This window comes from Pecten maximus, chromosome 15 (assembly GCF_902652985.1).
Source record: "Pecten maximus chromosome 15, xPecMax1.1, whole genome shotgun sequence".
Classification (NCBI taxonomy): Eukaryota; Metazoa; Mollusca; class Bivalvia; order Pectinida; family Pectinidae; genus Pecten; species Pecten maximus.
This window is the reverse complement of record NC_047029.1, coordinates 30,624,424-30,651,460: the sequence shown is the minus strand read 5'-3', so window position 1 is coordinate 30,651,460 and position 27,037 is coordinate 30,624,424. Positions and strand designations below refer to the sequence as shown.

The 27,037-nt window shown below is 39.6% G+C and overlaps 1 protein-coding gene across 1 annotated transcript in view; it reads left to right on the top strand.

The window, feature by feature from the left end:
- The first annotated feature begins 1,281 nt into the window (after nucleotides 1-1,281).
- LOC117343766 (corticotropin-releasing factor receptor 2-like) overlaps nucleotides 1,282-27,037 on the top strand; it is a 161,692-nt gene continuing 135,936 nt past the window's right edge. The window contains exon 1 of the mRNA XM_033906254.1: nucleotides 1,282-1,713. The gene's annotated coding sequence lies outside the window, so the exon portion shown is untranslated. The remainder of the gene's footprint in view (nucleotides 1,714-27,037) is intronic.

Genomic DNA, 27,037 nt, shown 5'->3' with positions numbered 1-27,037 from the left:
TAATAACATGACATTAAATCACATTTTGTTTAAGCTTCCTTTGTTCTTTTTAAAATGACATTTAACTTCTCCGGCTACTAACCACCGCTCTTTGCCTTAAACATTATTACTGCTTTGTAACACCGATAATTGATCTCATGTTTGTATTTCAGATCTTGGTATTGACCACACAATTACGTAGTGGTTTTATCTGTATTACCCAGTTAAGTAGAGGTGTATCTAATATAATGTTTATTGGATAATACATACACATGTTTCAGGTTCTGCTATGCACATTGTAAAAACGCTTTACAGTGTCTCCATACAATTTTGTAGCTACACGTGCTTGTGTGTAAATGAACTAAATCTTTTTGTCTCATTTCTCCCCCGTCATATATTTTTATATGAATGGGAATATTTTTTTTAATTTGATGGATTGATGTTCCACCTTCTTATTTTTTCTTACCTTGACCGTTATCTCTTTCCGTCACTTTTTTAACAATCGCCTTCTGTTATTTCTAACTTTGGCTTAAACATTTTGTATGTTCTCACTTTGACTTCATTAACCATATAATATTTTGTTATTTCTAACTTTGACCTTTTAACCTTTTGTATTTTCTAACTTTGACCTTATAACCTTCCCAATTTACTAACTTTATTTATCTTCCGGTATATATAACTTTTACCCTATGACCTGTTTTTTCTAACTTTTACCTTATAACCTTCTGCTATTTTTCACTTTGACCCTATAACCTTCTATCAGTTCTGATTCCATCCTTAACCTTCTGGTTTTTTTTTAACTTTGACCTTTCACATTCGGTTTTATTTCTATCCCTTTTTATTTAATCTACCGTTTCTTTCTAGCACTAACCCTTAACCTTAAGTTTAAAATATTTTGAGTGAATGGATATTGTACAAGTTATACTGACCTTTAAACATTCTATAGTTGTTCACCTTGCAGCTTTGTATTGTTTCTGTTGCGTTGACCTTTAACCCGCTCACCGTAAACCCCATTTAAAAAGGTTGACTATTCTTTTATTTTTGCTGTCCTCTTTGTGTCAAAATATCGACCTATTGTTTTTTTATAATCTCATGCAACACGCTTAGAATACACTCAATACACACTGTACGTATACATCGAAGCCTTATGACTATCTTCAATAGTTTGGATCCACTAATCACTGTTGATAGAGAGTTATAAAAACACAATTGGGGTTTTTAAACAGATCGGCGTTATACACATGTCTGAGCCACGGACGAGTTGGGACGGTTCCAGGCTGAACTTATCGTAGCGTAAACTATACACACATCGCTTAGGCTTGATGGAGACGGGTGGATTATAAAGGGCGCATACAACTTAATTAAGAAGCAGATCGTAGGCGTTCAAACTTTGTCACAGATGTGAAGGTTACCTTTAGAGACAACTTAATTAAAACCAGTTTATATATTGACTCTAGGAATGGCTGCAGTTATAAAGATGTGACAATGGTTTTGATTGTGCGAGAAAGATGTTTGACTGCCTTGTGTACTAAACATAACCAATGGACATCAAATCTAAAATGATAGATATTGTGACGGGAAATCTGTAAACGCCTAATAGATTAAGCGACGCCATAATTCAACTATTAATTGTGACATTGTGAATTGTGAATTTTATCTTAAATTATCAAGATGGTTCCGTTTTACCACCGATAACTATGGGATTACGTAACAAGGGTCTCCAATGCTTGAAGGGTAAGTACGTGTTTATGTGTTAATGTAACATACATGTATATATAAACCCTAGGTATCCATCGTTGCTTCACGTGATTCCATGATACTTTGCAATAGTTCTGTAAGAAAATTATGTGCTGACACATTTGGTACTTTACACGTGCTCTGTGAGAAAATGATGTGGTGACACTTACGTCTTCTGTTGAACCCATGATGTGCTGACACGTAAGATTCATCACACGTGCCGTGTTGAACCCATGATGTGCTGACACGTAAGATTCATCACACGTGCCGTGTTGAACCCATTATGTACTGACACATTGGATATTTCACACGGGCCGTGTTGAACCCATGATGTGTTGAATCCATGATGTGCTGACACATTGGATATTTCACACGTGCTGTGTTGAACCCATGATGTGCTGACACGTAAGATTCATCACACGTGCCGTGTTGAACCCATGATGGACTGACACATTGGATATTTCACACGTGCCGTGTTGAACCCATGAGGTGTTGAATCCATGATGTGCTGACACATTGGATTTTCACGCGTGTTATGCTAGACCTGATATGTACTGGCACATTTTCCACTTTACACGTGCTGTTGATTCTATCGAATATATGCATATTTGTTATTCTACACGCCATTGGTACTAACACATATTTTATATTTTGCACGTGCTATGTTGGACACGTGTCCTGAACATTTGATACGTTAGCTGTGCTCTGTTGAACCTTTCGTGTTCAGCACTCCTGATATTTTACACGTCTAATATTGAGTCTTCACACTCCAAATGGTAATTTGATGTCTTTAATGGTAAAACTTGAAAGTGTAATACGACAATATATTATTAAGAATAAAGCATTTCGACATTTCTCATCCCTGTCTACTACTGTTGACAAGAGCAATCGAAAAAAATCACAATGTTGAAACAACATACCGTTCACTGATGAGAGTTGACATTTTCCTGTCCAACATGTCGCATTTAATTGCCCTGATTTAATATCGTATCCGTGTTTTCACATATTTTGTGTCCGTGTTTTCGAACTGCTAATACATGTAATATGTAGTATTTGTGAAATAAGTGCAAAACAAAATTAGCATTAAGTTATCAAATTTTGATATTATGCAGGAACTTGCGATAAACATTTCAGTCTTGAAAACAAAGAAAAAACATCGAACTAAAGTTTCTATGTCACCCAATGCCATTAGACAGACGGATCATAATCTATAGTTTCGATCTGCCAAAACAACCACGTTATAAACAATTAGTGATTTAAAACCAATTCTCAAAGAAGAATCTTCCTAGGAGGAATAATTGTCAATAAACTTAGCAACCACTAAACGATAAATCAAAAAGACATTAACTGTGGTCAGATAATTACGATTAATGTTCAAAACTTTCCTGTATGAAGACCAATCTAAGACACGTTTTAACACATAAGTAAGAAACTTACATTTTTCAGGTTTAAAGTCCTAATGTCGAGGGAAAACCTAACGTCATTCTGTTACGCCATTGTTAATTCATGACGTCATCATCCATGTTATAACGTCACAATTGCATATTGAATGTGCAAAAATATTACACATGCGAATTCAATCGATAATAGGCTGATATCGTGATAAATGTAGAGAGTTGGTCATGATTTGTTGACACAAACGATACCAAATTCAAACCTCTTTTGCAATCATCCTAGTTTCAACGAAAATTTTGTTTGATTTCTTATACTAACAAGATAAGCATCATTGACATTAAAGGGGACGGTTCAGCATTAACATATGCTAAGAAGGATGTCCTTGCAATCGTAGATCATAATTTGAAATGATGTAGATGTTAAAAAATGTATCAATGTTCAAAATAAATGTTCTATGTTGAGGTAAAATAATAAATGTTTACTGTTACGGCATGATAATAACTGTTCATTGTTAAAGTAGGATAGTAAATTTTCATTGTTACGGTATGATAAGAAATGTTTATTGTTACATTATGATAGTAAATCTGTATTGCTACGATAAATTGATAAATATTCATTGTTAAGGTATAATCATACATGATTCGCCATTTGTACCGGAGATGGTACCTTTACTAGTCAAAGGCCTTTTATACTGAAAACATATCTCAAGTTTCAAAAAATACCCGATTCTCATTTTCAATCGGGTTGAATGGACACACTTATTGGTCAAATCAGAGAAACAGATACAAGAACGAAGTGTAGATTAGAATGGTTTTAATTTCATTGACCATCGATATTGAATGAAATAAATGTGCTTTATACATTTGGTTGTGGTGCTATCTAAAGATTCAGTTATAGGGTTGGATGTACGTCATACATACCAGCCTAATATCTTAACTGGTATTTAATGACGATAATTTAAGGATTATTCCGTCACAATCTAACCGATTAACGGATAATCCTCTCTTTACATTGACCACAAACCGACCACTTAAGTACTTGGTTAACAGTAATCATGGAGAGTGATACATACCTAATGCATTTGCATACGGACTTTTAAAGTACCGGTGCCCTTGTGAAAATATCTTGTATGTAGTCATTGCTATTAAACACACTGTACCATCTTGTACTTTAATTGAAACATTGTTAAAACACAAATGTACTTCCATAGAAATGCGCCATTCCAGGAACTGAAGAGACAATTAAACAACAACATATTCAAAGATACCATCAATTGACACGTAAAGAAAAATATGGTACAGAAATGTGCGCGTGCTCTAAACTACATGTACGATGTAACATATGTAATGGGTTCGATGCTGCCACCACATGAGGCACATGTAAGGAAGTCCCGAAGATGTGGCGCCTGTTAGGTTTCCCGTTACCACGTGTAACTTCCGTCAATTTTACTGTCAAATCAAGCCACGCGATGATACACTGGTTACCTCCCTTAATTCTCTACTCTCCTCCAGGGTTATCCTCCCTTAGTTCTCTACTCTACCCCAGGGTTATCTACCTTAGTTCTCTACTCTCCCAAATGGGCTGCGTCCCTTAGTTCTCTATTTCCCCCCAGAGTTACCTCCCTTAGTTCTCTATTCTCCCCCAGGATTACCTCCCTTAGTTCTCTATTCTCACTCACGATTACCTCCCTTATTTCTCTATTCTCCCCCAGGATTACCTCCCTTAGTTCTCTATTCTCACTCAGGATTACCTCCCTTATTTCTCTATTCTCCCCCAGGATTACCTCCCTTAGTTCTCTACTCTCCTCCAGGGTTACCTCCCTTAGTTCTCTACTCTTCCTCCAGGGTTACCTCCCTTAATTCACTACTCTCCCCCAGGGTTACTTCCCTTAATTATCTACTCTCCTCCAGGGTTACCTCCCTTAGTTCTCTACTCTCCCCCAGGGTTATCTCCCTTGGTTCAGTTCTCTCCCCCAGGGTAACCTCCCTTAGTTCTCTACTCTTCCTCCAAAGTTACCTCCCTAAGTTCTCTACTCTACCCCAGGGTTACCTCCCTTAGTTCTCTACTCTTCCTCCAAAGTTACCTCCCTTAGTTCTCTACACTACCCCAGGGTTACCTCCCTTAGTTCTCTTCTCTCCTCCAGGGTTACCTCCCTTAGTTCTCTACTCTCCCCCAGGGTTACCTCCCTTAATTCTCTACTCTCCCCAAGGGTTACCTCCCTTAGTTCTCTACTCTCCCCCAGGGTTACCTCCCTTAGTTCTCTACTCTGCCCCAGGGTTACCTCACTTAGTTCTCTACTCTACCCCAGAGTTACCTCCCTTAGTTCTCTACTCTTCCTCCAAAGTTACCTCCCTTAGTTTTCTACTCTCCCCCAGGGTTACCTCACTTAGTTCTCTACTCTACCCCAGGGTTACTTCCCTTAGTTCTCTAATCTCCCTTAGGGTTACCTCCCTTAGTTCTCTACTCTACCCCAGGGTTACCTTTCTTAGTTCTCTTATCTTCCTCCAAAGTTACCTCACTTAGTTCTCTACTCTACCCCGGGGTTACCTCCCTTAGTTCTCTACTCTACCCCAGGGTTACCTCCCTTAGTTTTCTACTCTTCCTCCAAAGTTACCTCCCTTAGTTCTCTACTCTCCCCCGGGTTACCTCCCTTAGTTCTCTACTCTACCACAGAGTTACCTCCCTTAGTTCTCTACTTTTCCTCCAGGGCTACCTCCCTTAGTTATCTTCTCTCACCCAGGGTTACCTCCCTTAGTTCTCTACTCTCCCCCAGGGTTACCTCCCTTAGTTCTCTACACTACCCCAGGGTACATCCCTTAGTTCTCTACTCTCCTCCACGGTTACCTCCATTAGTTCTCTACTCTCCTCCAGGGCTACCTCCCTTAGTTATCTTCTCTCCCCCAGGGTTACCTCCCTTGGTTCTCTACTCTCCCCCAGGGTTACCTCCCTTAGTGGGGCCGCGGTGGCCGAGTGGTTAAGGTATCCCGACACTTTAACGCTAGCCATCCACCTCTGGGTTGCGAGTTCGAAACCTACGTGGGGCAGTTGCCAGGTACTGACCGTATGCCGGTGGTTTTCCTCCGGGTTCTCCGGCTTTCCTCCACCTCCAAACCTGGCACGTCCTTAAATGACCCTGGCTGTTACATGTAATAGGACGTTAAACAAAACAAACAACAAACCTCCCTTAGTTCTCTACTCTCCCCCAGGGTTACCTCCCTTAGTTCTCTGCACTAACCCAGGGTTACATCCCTTAGTTCTCTACTCTCCCCCAGGGTTACCTCCCTTAGTTCTCTACTCTCCTCTAGGGTAACCTCCCTTAGTTCTCTACTCTCCCCCAGGGTTACCTCCCTTAGTTCTCTACTCTCCCCCAGGGTAACCTCCCTTAGTTATCTACTCTCCTCTAGGGTAACCTCCCTTAGTTCTCTACTCTCCTCTAGGGTTACCTCCCTTAGTTCTCTACTCTCCTCTAGGGTTACCTCCCTTAGTTCTCTACTCTCCCCCAGGGTAACCTCCCTTAGTTCTCTACTCTCCCCCAGGGTTACCTCCCTTAGTTCTCTACTCTCCCCCAGGGTTACCTCCCTTAGTTCTCTACTCTCCTCTAGGGTTACCTCCCTTAGTTCTCTACTCTCCTCCAGGGTAACCTCCCTTATTTCTCTACTCTCCCCCATGGTTACCTCCCTTAGTTCTCTACTCTCCCTCAGGGTTACCTCCCTTAGTTATCTACTCTACCCCAGGGTTACCTCCCTTAGTTCTCTACTCTCCCCCAGGGTAACCTCCCTTAGTTCTCTACTCTCCCCCAGGGTACCTCCCTTAGTTCTCTACTCTCCCTCAGGGTTACCTCCCTTAGTTCTCTACTCTCCCCCAGGGTTACCTCCCTTATTTCTCTACTTTCTCCCCAGGGTTACCTCCCTTAGTTCTCTACTCTCCCCCAGGGTTTCCTCCCTTAGTTCTCTATTCTCCCCCAGGGTTACCTCCCTTAGTTCTCTACTCTCCTCCAGGGCTACCTCCCTTAGTTATCTTCTCTCACCCAGGGTTATCTCCCTTAGTTCTCTACTCTCCCCCAGGGTTACCTCCCTTAGTTCTCTACTCTCCCCCAGGGTTACCTCCCTTAGTTCTCTACTCTACCCCAGGGTTACCTCCCTTAGTTCTTTACTCTCCTCCAGGGTTACCTACCTTAGTTCTCTGCTCTCCTCCAGGGTAACCTCCCTTATTTCTCTACTCTCCCCATGGTTACCTTCCTTAGTTCTCTACTCTCCCTCAGGGTTACCTCCCTTAGTTTTCTACTCTACCCCAGGGTTACCTTCCCTTAGTTCTCTACTCTACCACAGGGTAACTTCCCTTAGTTCTCTACTCTCCCCCAGGGTTACCTTCCTTAGTTCTCTACTCTCCCTCAGGGTTACCTCCCTTAGTTCTCTACTCTCCTCTAGGGTTACCTCCCTTTACTCAAAACGTACTGGGTAACCATGTTGATTTTTTCATTGGATAATTTCTATATCGGGTGGCGTGCGGATTGCTAATTTACATTTGTATCAAGCGGATTGATTGTCAAGAATATAATATATACCCTTTGATCGATAAACAAACGAAGAGGATCTTAAGTTTCTCATTTCAAAATGTCGTCAGGTAAAAGGTGTCTTATGTGCTTACGACTATGACACCATTGACGTATGTTCCTCCAGCGGAAGTAACCATCTCCATGATGACGTAAAATGCGCGACAAAGATGCACACACGTTGGAGTAGGAATTCCTACTCAAGATGTTTACTCGCTTCAAGTTTTCTGTTGCGTACGCATGGAAGGTGACTGAAGAGGGAACCAATTTACATGGAATACGGACAATGACAAAAATATATACCAAAACACCGGACACTTATTTCACTATAAGAAAAACATATATATCAGTAATATAATCTGAAAACCAGCAATTTTATTTTCAAAGCTCTCCCCCAGGGTTACCTCCCTTAGTTCTCTACTCTCCCCCAGGGTAACCTCCCTTAGTTCTCTACTCTCCTCTAGGGTTACCTTCCTTTTACTCAAAACGTACTGGGTAACCATGTTGATTTTTTCATTGGATAATTTCTATATCGGGTGGTACTTAAAAAGACTACGACAAGGATATGCGCTTAGACGTTATTACATATTATAAACAACTCCCTGAAATATGGTTTCCTCGGAGGCGTCTCATGAAGTTAATACTCCATTGCCTTGCTGATTGTCAAACAACAATATAACATTTAAAATCTAACTAGCGCTGCCGCCGGGGAGAAGAGGGAGACAAATATGGATTTTGAAATACGATATGGTTTATATAAATTTGAATTGGAATATATTTTAACAAATCATATCAGTATATCGCCCAGGGGACATAATTAAATTGCTTTTATTCTGTAAGCCTTGCAGCTTATCAGGTTCAATACAAATTGAATGTGACTCTTCCAGGATAAAAATAATGATATGCACCTTATACATACCTTACCAAGGCGTCACACAAGTACCCACGTACGCTCGGATACGTTACCACTATAATACACACAACGCTCCCTGTCACACACAAACTCAACTACCACTTGTCATGTACCTATGCATGATATGCAAATATGTTGACAGTAAGTACTACATTTAAAAGAAGATTACATTCTATTTTCTAATATTTGTTTACAAACTCTCTTAGTTCAAACTCACGCCTTAAACACAAAGGGCAACAACGCACGCCTTCCAACACACTGGGGCTCAAACCGACGCCTTCCAACACACTGGGGCTAAAACCGACGCCTTCAAACACACTGGGGCTCAAACCGACGCCTTCAAACACACAGGGTCTCAAACTTTGCCTTCCAGCATACCGGTGTTCAAACTGTACTCTCCAACACAGCAAAGCTGAAACTACTCCTTCCAACAAATCGGGCTCAAAAAAAAGTCACCCCGCACACTTTGGCTCAAACATACGGCTTCTAACTTACTGGGGCCCAAACTACGTCCTCCTTTCCAACACACAAGGGTTCAGACTACTACGCCTTTAACCCAGCGGTGCTCGAACGTACGCTTACAAAGACGCTTGGCTCAAACGCACGCTTTTCCACATACCGGGGCCCAACCTAGACCTTCCATCCAACACACTGGCACACATACCGGGGCCCAACCTAGACCTTCCATTCAACACACTGGCACACATACCGGGGCCCAACCTAGACCTTCCATCCAACACACTGGCACACATACCGGGGCCCAACCTAGACCTTCCATCCAACACACTGGCACACATACCGGGGCCCAACCTAGACCTTCCATCCAACACACTGGCACACATACCGGGGCCCAACCTAGACCTTCCATCCAACACACTGGCACACATACCGGGGCCCAACCTAGACCTTCCATCCAACACACTGGCACACATACCGGGGCCCAACCTAGACCTTCCATCCAACACACTGGCACACATACCGGGGCCCAAACTAGACCTTCCATCCAACACACTGGCACACATACCGGGGCCCAAACTAGACCTTCCATCCAACACACTGGCACACATACCGGGGCCCAACCTAGACCTTCCATCCAACACACTGGCACACATACCGGGGCCCAACCTAGACCTTCCATCCAACACACTGGCACACAGACTTTTTTTCCAACACACTGGAGCTCACGCACACCTTCTTACATACTTGGTCTCTAGCGTTCCCCTACGTCTTCAATATATATACATGTATGTATTCAGAATAATGACCCCAATCATTCATATTACCATGGCATCTAATTGCACCGTTGAAGCTTTCTTTTTGAAAAAAAAAGCTGCGGGTATTTCTGGCTAGGCGATTACATGCCCTGGATCGCTAGTTCGAGGCTCAGCCAGGGCATGAGTCACATAATTGTCTTCCTTTGTCATTTGTGTTACAATCCTTTATATGTATCAGTCAACATTAACTTACTCTAAAGATGCATTAATGCCCCGAAGATGTATTACAAACCTTTAGCGATAAAGTTGTTTTTTTAAATAACACTTCCTTATCGACGTTTTACGATTGGAATCAAAAGCACTTATTGACCGAATATTGTTCTGTTAAAACGCTAGACGTCTCCATATGTACATTGTATGTAGTTTAATGACATCGCTAGATTGTGTCACTCACATAAAGAAAACATCTGATACACTAACTGTTCGACTGATGTCTTTTATTTGTTTTTATTTGTCCCCAAACTCCATTAAGACGAACAGATAATTTAATATGTTGCTTCTACTTCCGCCTTTATTCAAATTAGTTTATTTCTAGTATCAACGAAAGAGAAAAGGCAACACAGTCACACTACACATCTGTCGCTCATAATATTGCACCTAGCGAACCCAAAAATACACAGGTTATTTTTTTGAAGAGATATTCTATTTGGATTCATTTTTCGTTGAATGGACCTATCTGTCATATGATTGAGGAAATTGCACAAAGATTTGTTTTATAAAAAAAAAAAAAAAAAACGAACAACAATCAAACGAAAAAACTTTTTTCCTTTTTTTTTCTTCTATTTTTTTTTTAAAAAATCACATTTTAGAAAAAATAAGTAACAGCTTTTAACAAATTATTCTATTCGGATTGGTTTGGTAGAATGTGCCTATTCAGTTCACCATATAACAATTGAAATACTACAGATAAATGCAAAACAAATACATTTATTGTATATATGGTTGTTCTATTTATATGCACTTAGGAAACTAGCGTATTCAAAAAAAAAAAAAGATTTTTGATTATATTATAATTTTCTATCAAGTTTGTTTCATTAGGATTTTAATTATGAACACTACACCAACAGGACTTGTAACATAAGAAAATATGTTACAAGTAACAGTTGCAACAAAACAGTTTTATCATTAATGACGCAACTCGTAAATCACATCAATTTTCAATTATTTTAGTAATTATTAATTTTCTTATTACTTTCAGTCTCTGTTACTAAAGTAAAGCATTTCTTAAAATGTCATTGAACTCCTTGGCAAGTGCAAAAGTGTTAAAATCTATCGAATCGTTGTATAGTTAAACACGTTTGCACTAGGAAAGGAGTTAGATGACATTTTAAAGAACGATTTAAGAAAGAATGCCTTATCTAGCGATTCTATGGCTACAGATATGCATTATATCGTATTATATTTCATATGTCATACGACTTTTACGTTAAGGGCGAACAAGGTATATACATGTACAAATTGAGCTATCTATGGCATGAACTATCTTTACAGTCTCACCTCAAATAAATTTAAATTTTCCGTGAAAAAAGAAAATATTAAATTTTCTGTAGAGGTATGTCTGAGGCAATTAATGAGCAGTGGAGTACGAAAACTAGTCAGATTTCAAGATACAAATTATCATTAGAAATGGCAAGCACTAGAAGATTAATGTCAACCAAACATAAATAAATGAACAATACAAACAAGCACAAGAGAAACCATCGACAATACCAACGTCATAGAGGGTTAGGTTTACCACAGCGTGTACGACAATAATCGATCTAAAACCAATCCGTCATACTACCCCTATAAATACATGAAGATTAACCACAAAGAAACCGCAATGTTTTGTTTTTTAAGCAACCTAGCGAAAAGGTTCCTGAAAATCGTTCATAAAAATAAATACTACTGAAAAGAAGCTGTAAGATTGATTTAGCTCACAATCGTAGGAAACAGCCCCGTTGAAACATAATTATGATATATTGGTAGACATGGGTCTAGAATTAAAACATATATACAGAGATACTCAATAACAGTCGATGATAGATTTCCTCTTGTCTATTAGTTCTCTACGTAACTTTTCAAGATGAAAAGAGGATACGACGATTGGTCTAGAAATTAAAGCGACATTTTCACATTTCGCACATTTCAAATCACATAAATCTTTGATGTGGTCTTGATAGATACATAAATTAAGAATAATTCGGGGGGGGGGGGGGGGGGGGGGGGGGGGGGAGGTGAAATTCAAAGCATTTTGCATTATGGAAATACAAAAATGTATATACATGTACATATAATCGGAAAGTATGAGGGTGGATATACATTTCAAATAAAAACGTTTTGCGAGAACTGGGATATGGGGAGTGATTAGCATACGGGGCCTTCTTCATTCGGGTTCATTAGCTGTAAAACAATTCCATTCGCGCTCGAGCAATTTGAGAAGACCTTCTGAAGCCCAATATTGTTTCACAACAGGTAACATGATTCTTCATATGTTTCCGTTTTTGGACATTGATGCACTCGTTACTCTCTCCGCCATCCCATATGTATAATACAGTGAACCAATAGTCATAATTCCCGTAACATTTGATGAATATTTAATGTTTTGGGTGGAACACTTTTAATATATCCAATTCAGCAAAATTTGAAATAAAACGCAATGTCGCATTTAATTAAAAGTCACGCGCTTCCAATCATGCCATATATCAAAATTCCGCTTATAAATTATTAAATAAAGTATCTAGCAAACATTTTAATAGCAAACAAAATCTTAATCACTCATTACTTCCTTTTATTTGTGTTTTCTTTTTTCCTGTTTTCAAAAAGTTGTTTAGAATGCACTTACAGCAAACAATAGTTTCGTGGTTGATTCAAGCATATTTTAAGACGAGTTTTAGGCTCTGCTAGCGAATTAGGTGAACTAGGGTAATTATATCTTCCTAAAACAACCAGACATCACGTGACGGTTCGTAGTCTTCCCTAGAAACGTATCCCAATGTATAATGAATAAGCCACCGTGACCGTAAAAGAATATTATTTCATATAAAACAATGAAACAAAATGCTGTCGTTCAAATGTAGAACCTATATGCAATAACGAAAATGAAAATTCAGAATTAGAACTGTAGATTAAAGAAACTATGGGATCCGTGTCCTCGTCGTCCAAGTGATACTGTCGACAATACTTTTAACGTAACATTTTAATTTCAACTTTGACCTGCCTGTGAAGCGTGGCGCCTACTCTACTTTGACATAGCTGTACATCCTGTTTTTACTGAATCGCTGTGAATCGTAAATTTGGTATGACATTTTGCCCTGATATTGACGGAAAATTTTAATTAGGATTCTGTTGAAGAATTTATTGACATCAGTCGCCAAGCAAACCTCATCCTGGAAATCCTCAACTGTCTTCTACTGTTCGTGCCGAGTATCTCCTAATGTTTCTGCTACGATTAGTTTTTCAAAAAAAGAAAAAGAAAGAAAAAATAACGAACAAAGTTATTTAATCTTGATTCAGGTCAAGATGGGATAATTGGTAAATCGGCTAAATTGGTTATATAATAATGAAATGCAAATACATTTTAAGATACCAGACTTGGTTGAAATGCCATTCCGTACCGAATGTTGATAAACACAGAAGATGATCAAAATTATATAAGTAAAATCGTTATATACGGCTATATGTATGAGTCACAGTATACATAAAAACAGAAATATATGCATGTTTAAAGGTAGATCTCTATACGGGATCATTTCATGTGACACAGATAGTGTTTAAATATATATAATCAAATGCAAAGCACTGTCTAGGCCAGAGGAGCTGTGATGTACAAATGTATACCTAAAATTGATACATATGCTTCCAGATTGAAATGGAGCAGCTGGAGAATGGATTTCTCCAGTCTGTTGTCATCTAATAGCATGCCATTACTTACTGCTCTCTGCCATACTTTCCTTTTCAAAATGGTGACTGTTTAACATTGGTTAGCTATTTGTCATCATAGCCTGACTGGGAAATGTGGCATGTGTTATTTTATGATCGCCCAGAGGGATGTTAATATGAAATGCCCTAAAATGCTCAATAATCACGTGGACGACTTTCTCTATTGACCTTAGCGGCTACGAGGACGGAATACCTACTCATAGCAAACGCGTGTGATGAAACCCTTTTTTTTTTTTTTTTTCCCCTCTCGGAGTTTTGTGCAGGATAAGAGAGCCTCTGCCTAGCAACCACTTTCAGAATAAGAATTACTAAATCATCAGCGGTATGGTACTGACTTATTCCTATCATTTAACTGTAAAACATGTGTATATTAGCTGTCAAATGGTAACTAAAAGATAGGTTTACGACTGTCGCTATAATTCTAACGGGGTTGAGTGAGTTTGAGTTCAGTCTGATACTTACCGTTCTGGATTTGTTCTATTCTGTGTCGTTTATGGGGATGTATTTTTTTAACTTATCATCTGAGTAAAATTTTGACCAAAAATAGTAGCCATCTTTTCATTAAAAAGCATATCTTCGAAATAATCACATGGTGTTCATAGACGTTAGACCAAACATTGGATTCGTCTTGCATCAAGCATGAACATGAGGAAATAATTAAAGATATACTCTGATTATCTAGTTCCTAGCAGAGATGTGGGCTAAAGGCCCGCCACGGTCGTGTTTGGACAGAGTTAAGCTGACAGATCCCCGTACATATAGGCCTCAGTATGTCTCCGTGGTCTTCATTACTAAAAAGCTTCATTAGATCTCTTGAGAGGATCATCTATAATCTTCTCGTCGCTTTAATGTACATAAGGGCTGAAATTCGTCGCGTAAGACTTCATTGCATACGTGGATAGAAGGACATCACTGAACGGCTGATTGACAAAAGTAGCTCAGACTACTGAACCCCACTAACGCCAATCCTTTGATTCTGTCTGAACTTGAACTTATATTTTCGCTTAGACTTAATATTGAAGCTTACACCGAATTTAAGTCAAGGAGCCCTGACGGGTGTGGCAATAACGACATTATTTTTTCGATATTTACAAATCATTTTTTAATATGATCAGATGCTCACAACAGGAAACTGGCTAAAACAAATATAAAATCAACACTAGACTCGAGGCCATTGTATATGCCGAATCGAATGCGGAATTGCATCCCGTTCCTCCAGACGCTTAAAGTTTAATACGCAAGTGAAAATAAGTGGACTTTCTTTACGCGAGGAAGCGAGGATGTGAGGCCTTATCTCAAGTTCTTGCATTTTCGAGCTTAGATCGAAAACGCGAGAATGCGAAAACTTGACGGTAAGGGATCGAAATCGCGATGGCGAGAGTGCGAGACTAATCTCGCGTTTTCATCGTCGCGTTTTCGCATTCTCGCCGTCGAGTTTTCGCATTCTTGCGTTTTCGCTCCCTCGCCGTCGCGATTTCGCATTCTCGTGTTTTCGACCTAAGGTTGAAAGAGCGAGAATGGAACATTTGATAAGTCCTAACGAGCCACCATACGATGGAGTATATAAGTCCAAATGTTGAAATGAAATTGATGATTTTGTGTTGATTTCCACGAAATGTATTAATTTTCCGTAACGGTCGCATGTATTCGTGACGTCACAAGAATAGATCCCACCGATAGCGCGAAATTTGACTTTTGAATGCAATAACACTGTTACAGATTGAATTTAAGAAATAACTGAATAAAAAACTAAAATATTAGTATCAAACTTCCTTCCTTTGAAAGTTATTGTGGTATAATTTTCACAGAACGCGCGTTATTCAAATTGTCTGCAATTCTGTGCGAATAACAGGACAATTACTTTCCAGTGAAGGCAGTTCAATGCTTTAGTACCATAACGACTCAGGCAATGAAAACGTGTCGAAGCAGCATTGCAGTGGGAAGGACCTTGTGGAATACAAAGAAGTCTTGCTACTAAACAAAGTCTTGGATTTCCGTACTTAAATCAGGTACTGCGAATGTTTGTGTTTTTCGCACTGAATGACTTCTGCTAAATCATGACAACACTAATTGCAGTTTCGCTATATTTGGTTTCCACGGCAAGGACGGTGATAATACCAGTTCATTATTAAACTAATCTGTTAAAATTCAGTTACGCGATAAAATTTGAGTGCACCAACATATACATTTTTTTTTCGCCAAAAAATGCCAGTGGTGTTTATGGCGTTATACCAATGCCACTACGATATTTGGTGTACAGATCGGTAAATAACATTAGCCGTAGCCGTTACATGATAATAACAGGGGGAAAAAACATTAAAAAAACAGTGAAATGATTGAAGTTCAAATCCATTCAATCATTTTACACACGCTATGTGTTAACAGACGAACGAATCTGGCCTTTGATTCATGGTAACGCCTTGCAAAGAGGCGAGTGCTAAATTCAATGCAAATAATTCAAGTGATGTATTAAGCTATGCCGTGTGATGATGCAGGCCGCACTCAACGTGTCATTTTATCTCTTCAGCAACCTAACGTTCACATTTTCTAGTGAGAATTGTGCAGTCACCTCCTTGCACTAGCTCAGCTTCAAAAGGGAGGTCGACTGGCGAAGTGACAGTACACTCATCTTTAGCCAAGGCGAGAATTATTCGATTTCTAAATCAGACGTGACGACATAGTCCGTTCTCCACCCACAAAGACTCCTCGCTCGTTTTCATCCCGGACAAAAATTGCAATATAAATTGACATAACTTGTTTCGGAATTGTGGTAAATATGAAATAATGTTTCGATTGTAAATGTAAAAGCAGGACGTTTACCAAAATGAATTCTGGTTATATTTCAATAGACACCAACTTAAAGACATCACACCTTGCGGAGCCCCTGGGTCTTATTTCTTAAGACACCTAACCTTATCTTAAGGAGCGCCTGGTTCTATTTCTCTAGACACTAAATCTTCCCAAGCCCCCGGTCTTGTCCCTTTAGACAACTAGCCTTCCGGATAACCTGGTCCTTATCCTCAAAACACCTGGCATTCCGGATAACCTTGTCCTTATCCTAAAAACACCTGGCATTCCGGAAAACCTGGTCCTTATCCTCAAAACACATGGCCTTCCGGATAACCTGGTCCATATCCTAAAAACATCTGGCATTCCGGATAATCTGGACTGGAGTGTGAAATGCTGGAGTGTGTCATTGTGTCATACTGGAGTGTGTCATACTGGAGTGTGTCTTACTGGAGTGTGTCAGTGTGTCTTACTGGAGTGTGTCTTACTGGAGTATGTCAGTGTGTCTTACTGGAGTGTGTCTTACTGGAGTATGTCAGTGTGTCATTGTGTCATACAGGAGTGTGTCAGTGTGTCATACTGGAGTATGTCAGTGTGTCAGTGTGTCATACTGGAATGTGTCAGTATGTCATACTGGAGTGTGTCAGTGTGTGATACTGGAGTGTGTGATACTGGAGTGTGTCAGTGTGTGATACTGGAGTGTGTCATACTGGAGTGTGTTAGTGTGATACTGGAGTGTGTCTTACTGGAGTGTGTCAGTGTGTCATACTTGAGTGTATCAGTGTGTCATACTTGAGTGTATCAGTGTGTTATACTTGAGTGTGTCAGTGTGTCTTACTGGAGTGTATCAGTGTGTCTTACTGGAGCGTGTCGTACTGGAGCGTGTCAGTGTGTCATTGTGTCATACAGGAGTGTGCCAGTGTTTCATTGTGTCATACAGGAGTGTGCCAGTGTGTGGTACTGGAGTGTGACAGTGTGTGATACTGGAGTGTGCCAGTGTGTCATACTGGAGTGTGTCAGTGTGTGATACTGGAGTGTGTGAGTGTATCATACTGGAGTGTGTCAGTTTGTGATACTGGATTGTGCCATTGTGTCATACATTAGTGTGTCAGTGTGTGATACTGGAGTGTGATAGTGTGTCATACAGGAGTGTGTCAGTGTGTGATACTTGAGTGTGTCAATGTGTCATACATAAGTGTGTCAGTGTGTCATACATGAGTGTGTCAGTGTGTCATACTGGAGTGTGTCAGTGTGTCATACATGAGTGTGTCAGTGGTCATACTGGAGTGTGTCAGTGTGTGATACTGGAGTGTTTCATTGTGTCTTACATGAGTGTGTCAGTGTGTCATACTGGAGTGTGTCACTGTGTTTTACTGGAGTGTGTCATACTGGAGTGTGTCAGTGTGTCATTGTGTCATACAGGAGTGTGTCAGTGTGTCATACTAGATTGTGTCGGTGTGTCTTACTGGAGTGTGTAAGTGTGTCATACTGGAGTGTGTCAGAGTGTCTTACTGGAGTGTGTTAGTGTGTGATACTGGAGTGTGTCTTACTGGAGTGTGTAAGTGTGTCATACTGGAGTGTGTCAGAGTGTCTTACTGGAGTGTGTCAGTGTGTCTCATTGGAGTGTATCTCATTGGAGTGTGTCTTACTGGAGTGTGTCAGTGAGTAAATTGTGTCATACATGATTATGTCAGTGTGTCATTCTGGAGTGTGTCAGTGAGTTCTACTGGAGTGTGTCTTACTGGAGTATTTCAGTGTGTCATTGTGTCATACTGGAGTGTGTCAGTGTGTCATACTGGAGTGTGTCAGTGTGTGATACTGGAGTGTGTGATACTGGAGTGTGTTAGTGTGTGATACTGGAGTGTGTCTTACTGGAGTGTGTCAGTGTGTCATACTTGAGTGTATCAGTGTGTTATACTTGAGTGTGTCAGTGTGTCTTACTGGAGTGTATCAGTGTGTCTTACTGGAGTGTGTCTTACTGGAGTGTGTCTTACTGGAGTGTGTCTTACTGGAGCGTGTCGTACTGGAGCGTGTCAGTGTGTCATTGTGTCATACAGGAGTGTGCCTGTGTGTGGTACTGGAGTGTGACAGTGTGTGATACTGGAGTGTGCCAGTGTGGTACTGGAGTGTGACAGTGTGTGATACTGGAGTGTGCCAGTGTGTCATACTGGAGTGTGTCAGTGTGTGATACTGGAGTGTGTCAGTGTATCATACTGGAGTGTGTCAGTGTGTCATACAGGAGTGTGTCAGTGTGTCATACTGGAGTGTGTCAGTGTGTGATACTGGAGTGTGTCATACTGGAGTGTGTCATACTGGAGTGTGTTAGTGTGTGATACTGGAGTGTCTCAGTGTGTCATACTGGAGTGTGTCAGTGTGTCATACTTGAGTGTGTCTTACTGGAGTGTGTCAGTGTGTCATACTGGAGTGTGTCAGTGTGTGATACTGGAGTGTGTCAGTGTGTGCTACTGGGAGTGTTATGGGTGTAGCAGTGTGTCATACTGGAGTGTGTAGTGTGTCATACTGGATTGTCAGTGTGTCTTGAGTGCGTGTGTGTAGTGTGTCAGTGTGTCATATGGAGTGTAGTGTCATACTGGAGTGGAGTGTGTCTACTGGAGTGTCGTGTGTTTCATGGATGTTAGTGATACTGGAGTGTGTCATACTGGAGTGTGTCAGTGTGTCATACTGGAGTGTGTCATACTGGAGTGTGTCAGTGTGTCATACTGGAGTGTGTCAGTTTGTGATACTGGATTGTCATTGTGTCATACATTAGTGTGTCAGTGTGTGATACTGGAGTGTGACAGTGTGTCATACTGGAGTGTGTCAGTGTGTGATACTGGATTGTGTCATTGTGTCATACATTAGTGTGTCAGTGTGTCATACATGAGTGTGTGTGTGGTCATACTGGAGTGTGTCAGTGTGTCATACTGGAGTGTGTCACTGTGTTTTACTGGAGTGTGTCATACTGGAGTGTGTCAGTGTGCCATTGTGTCATACTGGAGTGTGTAAGTGTGTCATACTGGAGTGTGTCAGAGTGTCTTACTGGAGTGTGTCAGTGTGTTTCATTGGAGTGTGTCTCATTGGAGTATGTCTTACTGGAGTGTGTCAGTGAGTAAATTGTGTCATACATGATTATGTCAGTGTGTCATTCTGGAGTGTGTCAGTGTGTTCTACTGGAGTGTGTCAGTGTGTCATACTGGGTTATGTCAGTGTGTCATACTGCAGTGTGTCAGTGTGTCTTACTGGAGTGTGTCAGTGTGTCATACTGGAGTGTGTCAGTGTGTGATACTGGAGTGTGTCAGTGTGTCATACTGGAGTGTGTCAGTGTGTCATACTGGAGTGTGACTGGAGTGTGTCATACTAGAATGTGTCAGTGTGTCATACTGGAGTGTGTCAGTGTGTCATACTGGAGTGTGTCAGTGTGTCATACTGGAGTGTGTCAGTGTGTCATACTGGAGTGTGTCAGTGTGTCATACTGGAGTGTGTCATACTGGAGTATGTCAGTGTGTCAGTGTGTGATACTGGAGTGTGTCATACTGGAGTGTGTCAGTCTGTCATACTGGAGTGTGTCATACTGGAGTGTGTAAGTGTGTCATACTGGAGTGTGTCATACTGGAGTGTGTCAGTGTGTCATACTGGAGTGTGTCATATTGATGTGTGTCATACAGGAGTGTGTCATACTGGCGTGTGTCAGTTTGACATACTGGAATGTGTCAGTATGTGTCATACTGGAATATGTCAGTATGTCATACTGGAGTGTGTGAGTGTATCATACTGATGCAGGTGTTGGTGTGTCAGTGTGTCATACTGGATGTGTCAGTGTGTCATACGATGTGATGTGTGTCAACTGATGTAGTGTCATACTGGAGTGTGTTCATACTGATGGTGTCATATGGTCTCTAGTGTGTCATGTGTCATACTGGATGTTGTGCATACTGGAATGTGTCAGTGTGTCATACTGGAGTGTGTGTGTCATACTGGATGTCAGTATGTCATACTGGAGTGTGTCATATGGGTTCATGTGTCATGTTGATACTGGAGTGTTCATACTGGATGTGTCTCAGATGTTGTCATAGGAGAGTGTGTCATAATTGAGTGTGTCATAAGGTAGTGTGCATACTGGAGTGTGTCAGTTATACTGGATGCTATGGAATTGTGTCAGTTGTATACTGGAGTGTTGTCATACTAGGAGTGTGTCAACGTGTGTCATACTGGAATGTGTCAGTATGTCATACAGGAGTGTGTCATACTGGATTGTGTCATATCGGTTTGTGTCAATGTGTCATACTGGAGTGTGACATACTGGCGTATGTCAGTTTGGCATACTGGAATGTGTCAGTGTATCATACTGGAGTGTGTCATACTGGAATATGTCAGTATGTCATACTGGAGTGTGTGAGTGTATCATACAGGAGTGTGTCATACTGGATTGTGTCATATTGGTTTGTGTCAATGTGTCATACTGGAGTGTGGCATACTGGAATGTGTCAGTGTGTCATAAGTGAGTGTGTCATATTGATGTGTGTCATACAGGAGTGTGTCATACTGGCGTGTGTCAGTTTGACATACTGGAATGTGTCAGTATGTCATACTGGAGTGTGTCATACTGGAATGTGTCAGTATGTCATACTGGAGTGTGTCATACTGGAGTGTGTCAGTGTGTGATACTGGCGTGTGTGAGTGTATCATACTGGAGTGTGTCATACTGGAGTGTGTCATACTGGCGTGTGTGAGTGTATCATACTGGAGTGTGTCATACTGGGATATGTCAGTATGTCATACTGAAGTGTGTGAGTGTATCATACTGGAGTGTGTCATACTGGATTGTGTCATATTGGTTTGTGTCAATGTGTCCTACTGGAGTGTGACATACTGGAATGTGTCAGTGTGTCATAAGGGAGTGTGTCATATTGATGTGTGTCATACAGGAGTGTGTCATACTGGCGTGTGTCAGTTTGACATACTGGAATGTGTCAGTATGTCATACTGGAGTGTGTCATACTGGAGTGTGTCATACTGGCGTGTGTGAGTGTATCATACTGGAGTGTGTCATACTGGATTGTGTCATATCGGTTTGTGTCAATGTGTCATACTGAAGTGTGTCATACAGGAGTGTGACATACTGCAATGTGTCATACTGGAGTGGGACATACTGGATTGTGTCATACTGTCATTCTACAGTGCGATAATGAATTTACATTTTTGCAATGCTATGGTTTGAATTTTAATTGAGTGAATGAACAAAACAACATCATGTTAAAACCAGAATAAATGGCTCCAACAAAATGATGTTCTTCATGGATAGATATCTGTGATACAATAACTTAGCACTTAAATAATCGACTGCATGAACAGATTTTTGCTTTTCTTGCATATTTCCGTCGGAGGTTTAAATGTCAGCTCGTATCTTACTAACCGAAAGTCTTCAAACAAAAAGTACCAACACTTCAGGTCGTGTTTGGTAAGCTAGGAAAAAACAATTTAATTGACAACCTTAACTTTCCTCGGGATTTCCTCGGCTGGGTCTGATACATGTACCAACAGCTTTTGGGCATGTCACAGGTATCGAGGGAGTAATCAGACTAGAAATGTATTCTGGAATACACGCGATCAATGTAAACATCGGAGAATACTGATGTTAACACGAAATAGTTGTACTCATTCAGAGAAAAAAAACTAGGGCAAGATACCAACGAAAAGATATTATAGATTTTCATGGAGAAATTTGAAAACGCACAAGTAGAATAAGATCACGTGACGTTTTACTAGCACAGTCATGACGTCGTATTTACCTATTATGAATACTGTAGCGTATATCTAAGGTACATGGATTTTCAAACCTCGATTCCACCAAACATTTCTTTTTTATGTATTATATCTGACTGAATTAGAGCAAACAGTGAAAAAGACCCGGCAATATATAAAACCTTGAAATAAAACAAACAAAATATTGTTTCAGGATGCGAAAACCTGCACATGAGGGTGCGGGGGGGGGGGGGGGGGGGGGGGGGGGGGGGGGGGGGGGGGGCATGAACTTGACGTAATATTACAATCTCCCATATGTCCCATATTCAACAACAAAGATGGATGTCATGGTCGAAATAACATTTGTAGCGATCACATTAGGAATCTCAACCGTTCTCCCAACACATCTGTCATTTTCCCAAAGCAACGTACTAAATTATCGCATTTATCACCCAGAGGATGCAATCAAGTTAAAATGGATTTGCATTTTAGGAGAGAAATGTCACTTAACAGTTTATGCAGAAAACCCAATAAATTTAGAAAATTTGATGATATAGGCGATCTCCTTCAGTTGATAAATAATAGCAGGTTGATTAATTTCCGACATTGAAATCTGAAATCCCACTCGTTCTATTCAAGAGTCTGATTGAATCATGACGCCAGTCGGATTTCTCCTGTCAGTGAGGTCTTCACAACAGTCACGTGCTATATTTAGCATGTGCAATTAACGCCAAGCTCTACAGCTTAATTAATTGACGTCAAAATTTACACTTTTTTAAACGCTTCAGACTTGGTGTCTTCCTGAAGTGCCCTAGAAATATCAGTTCCGGTATTATCTCGTGTTCAATTGTACAAGAGTTCAACACGATTCTCGTTCATATTGTTTAACTGCCTCAATTGCAAAATATGAACCAGCTGAACTTTGCGAATTGTATTTACTGAGCAGTGAGACATTCCAAACAATTAATGAATGTTAGCCAGTAGCCAGACCATTATTGTAATAATTCATTTCATGTTTTGTGCTTCTATGGTTTGAAATATTTTGTTTGTACATTTTTTTTTGTAGTTTCGTGGTATTATTAATGGATTCTATTAAGATAAACACATTTTTGTTGTACAAGCAGTAAATGAAGACTGTGGTTTGTAGAACACCCGTACACACTTCCTTTGTATTTACCTACTTTAATATGATTTTTGGACCATTTCGATTGTTTTTGTCATTTTGAATTACCATACGCTTGTCCACAGCATGACTGCCGAGATATAGCAGGTCAAAGCAGTGGCGTGATGGAGCTGTATGTGAAATGAATCTGCTATTGTTGGATTTTTCCTGGGAACTTTAGAGGAGTTCCAATGTCTTCCTTTTGTCTGTTTAAAACTGTACATGTCATTAGGGCCAAAATAAACGTGAATAAAGATGAATATAAAAAAATAAGCATCATCATCACGAAATATGTTGAAAATATGCTTGTATTGATAAAATCATATATAGTTTAAAATAAGAAATGTGATTATGATGACTCCTATATTGTGATACAGACCAACAGCTTTAAGATAGTTCCAAATTTTGTATTTTAGACATGCTGTTATAAAAAATTCTCTTGTAAGTTGTGGATCAATCCAATAACAACTATTTAACGTCAAATGGTGTATCGCATCAATTCACAGCGCAATTCACTGAGCAATTCAATAACCATATCGATAGGATATGCCCTGTAGAAACACACTACGGACTCTTCAACATCAGTAACTAGCCCTAAACTTTAGTTACAACGTTCCCAGCGGCAAGTACAGCTAATATTCCATCTCCCGAATTGTTCTTTTTTTCCATTTATGGACAGTAACATCCCTGCTTCCCCTACATACGACGCTAACATGTCGTAGTTGATATTCACGGTCTTGTTCCCATTATCATCATTTCCGGATGATGAGTAATGGAGGAGACAACACAAGCTAGCTTGAAGATTCGGGGTACCTCTCCCGATCATCTGGTTTTATTTTCCCTGTATTTGTCCCTTTGGTCTCCATGGAAATCCAGATAATGTCTTATTTTTATTATTTTAAAAATTCTTAGCAAGATTAAGAATTATTGTTTCATTATTATGTCGTTTTTTTCTGTTTGCATTATTTACCAACTATAACGCTACCGAAAGGGAGAGTTCTTATACATCTACTGTGTTTTCAAACATCTTCGTATATATACATATACATATACATTCGCCTGGATTTGCAGTGCCGTTTACCTCTTAATATAACCTCCTTAGGGTTTTATGGCATAAAATATAAAAGGTGAAAACGCATACCTGATATATATGAGTACATGTATTGTTTTCTCTCTCTCTCTCTCTCTCTCTCTCTCTCTCTCTCTCTCTCTCTCTCTCTCTCTCTCTCTCTCTCTCTCTCTGGCAAAAATGTCTTAATCTAAGAAAAATTTGCATTCATCAAATTATTTCGGTTATCGCGAAGTCTTGGAATTCGCACTCGATCATACTGTATACTGTGTGCCGACAAACGCATGAGAGGGGATCCATGCTTAATGGCGGACAATGGCTAATCTGATAATAATGGAAAATATGATGACGGCCGCCTTCCGTTTTCCTTGGTGGTTAAGTGTTGTCTGGAGTATGGTGACATTACAGTGATGTGTTTTAACATATAATGATATTCTAATGACTTCTTAATTACATTTTAACGTTTGAACTTCAGAGTGTCAGTAAACACTGGTTCACTCCCAGGGTCTCAACAGTGCATTAAAATGGTTGAATAAAGATATTTTGAGGAAGCACTTGCCCGAAATATCGATCAGCGTTGAATTCATGAAACAAAACAGCAAGAAAAATACTGAAATTGCTATTATATCTCCTCAAGCGATACGTTAAGTTTTACTTTCTTGAATGATTGACTGACAGATGAATGTTTAAAGGCATTTAATAGTCACACTGTTCTACCTTTTTTTGTGGTGAACAATCGCCAAATTAGTATTTCCAGATTGAAGTTTAATTTGATTCGGGGAAAATTTTGCACAAACCAAGCAAGATATATTCACTCGTTGCAACTGCCCGAGATCGTATACAATAAATTATTCAATCTCAACATTAAACATTACATATTTTAAACAGACTGTGACAGCTACAGACCATTAAGCGCCATGTTTGTTACTACATCACTAGAGTAACAAGAAATATCTTTAAAAAAGATAAACGGCATAGTTTTAATGCTGGTGGTTATAATGTAAAACTACTGGTGAAATAAGTTAACGAACTACATTGTAATTAATAAATGCACAATTTCAGCACGGATAACAAAATTATATCAGTTTGAATAATTTTTGGTGATAATAAGACTGCAAATGTGTCATTTGAATAGATGCATCCACTTATTCAGCTTGCGTTCAATTTAAAAGGGACATCACGGTAAAAACGTTGCAATTTTCACTGAATGTACGCGTTTTGTTCCTTTCCAGTTATGTTTCTGTGCTGTCCCAATGTTCACAGTCAATCCCTATGTCCAGCTTGACCACTCGATTTAGTTGGGAATCCCCCTCTAAATTTAGCGCGGAAATTATTTTTAAATCATTACGTGACTGTTTTGAAATCGTGGCAGCACAAACACACGATAGTTTACAAGGCGATATCTATATTCCATCTGGGTTAGTTGGATAACGATATTTTACAGTGGTTTAAATGTTAAATAACACGTTCTGTATATATTACGGCACACATATTTATGTGTAAATAAGTGTAAACATTGTTCATATAGTATAGTGACAGTACATGTAGCGATGTACTGGTACAGACTGTATAAATATTACCGAGTTTGTGGAACTATTACCGAGTTTGTGTAAATATTACCGAGATTGTGGAAATCTTACCGAGTTTGTGTAAATATTACCGAGATTGTCATGACCTACTATCAAACAATCAAGCAGAATACGAGCGGCGTCCGTAGTACTGCTATTTTCATGTTTGAACTGTTACAGTCTATTGTACTGCTTCCCAAGTTTAATTCTAGGATTGTGTTTGACCCATTTTCCTATTATTCTCTTCATTGCGGAAGCTGTTATCGTTTTCAACCGCAGTCGATTCACATTGGAAGCCATTTTTGTTTCCATGTGTTTTAGTTTGTTGTGCGCATGCGTTTATCGTATATGTCACAAAAAATTTGCATTTTCAGATTGTTGATCAGTGAATTGTGATAATCTTTTAATAATTGATAATTGATGTTTTTATGTACATACATCATCGAATTCGAATGGTTATTGTTCAGAAGGTTATTTTTTTAAAGATATACCCAATAATATGATAAAAAATACAAAATAAATATTGGTTTACCGTGAGGTTCCTTTAACTTTGTTTCGTTTTTAACTGTATATCTGCATTTTGCATTGACCGCTACATTGACCAATCACATATTTCATCTTGACCAGTAACGCCACCTGTCGCGTCATATCCGGGGCCAAAACAAAATTAAGACGACTATGCCGAAAAATCAGAGATAGTGTTAACACGTCACTTTTGGAGGCTCCAATGTTAGTGCATTAGATTAACAGATTAGCACAATAAAGACTTGGCGTACTCATATGATTTTATACTATAGAACTTGTTTATACATGTATATAGAAAGTGCAATAAGCGCTCGTGTTTTAGCAGAACACTCCCAGCTCGAAAAATCGCAAAAATTAGATTACCGCTGAATTGTGTGCGGTGCAGTATCCCGTGTAATCCTTATTTAAAGGTC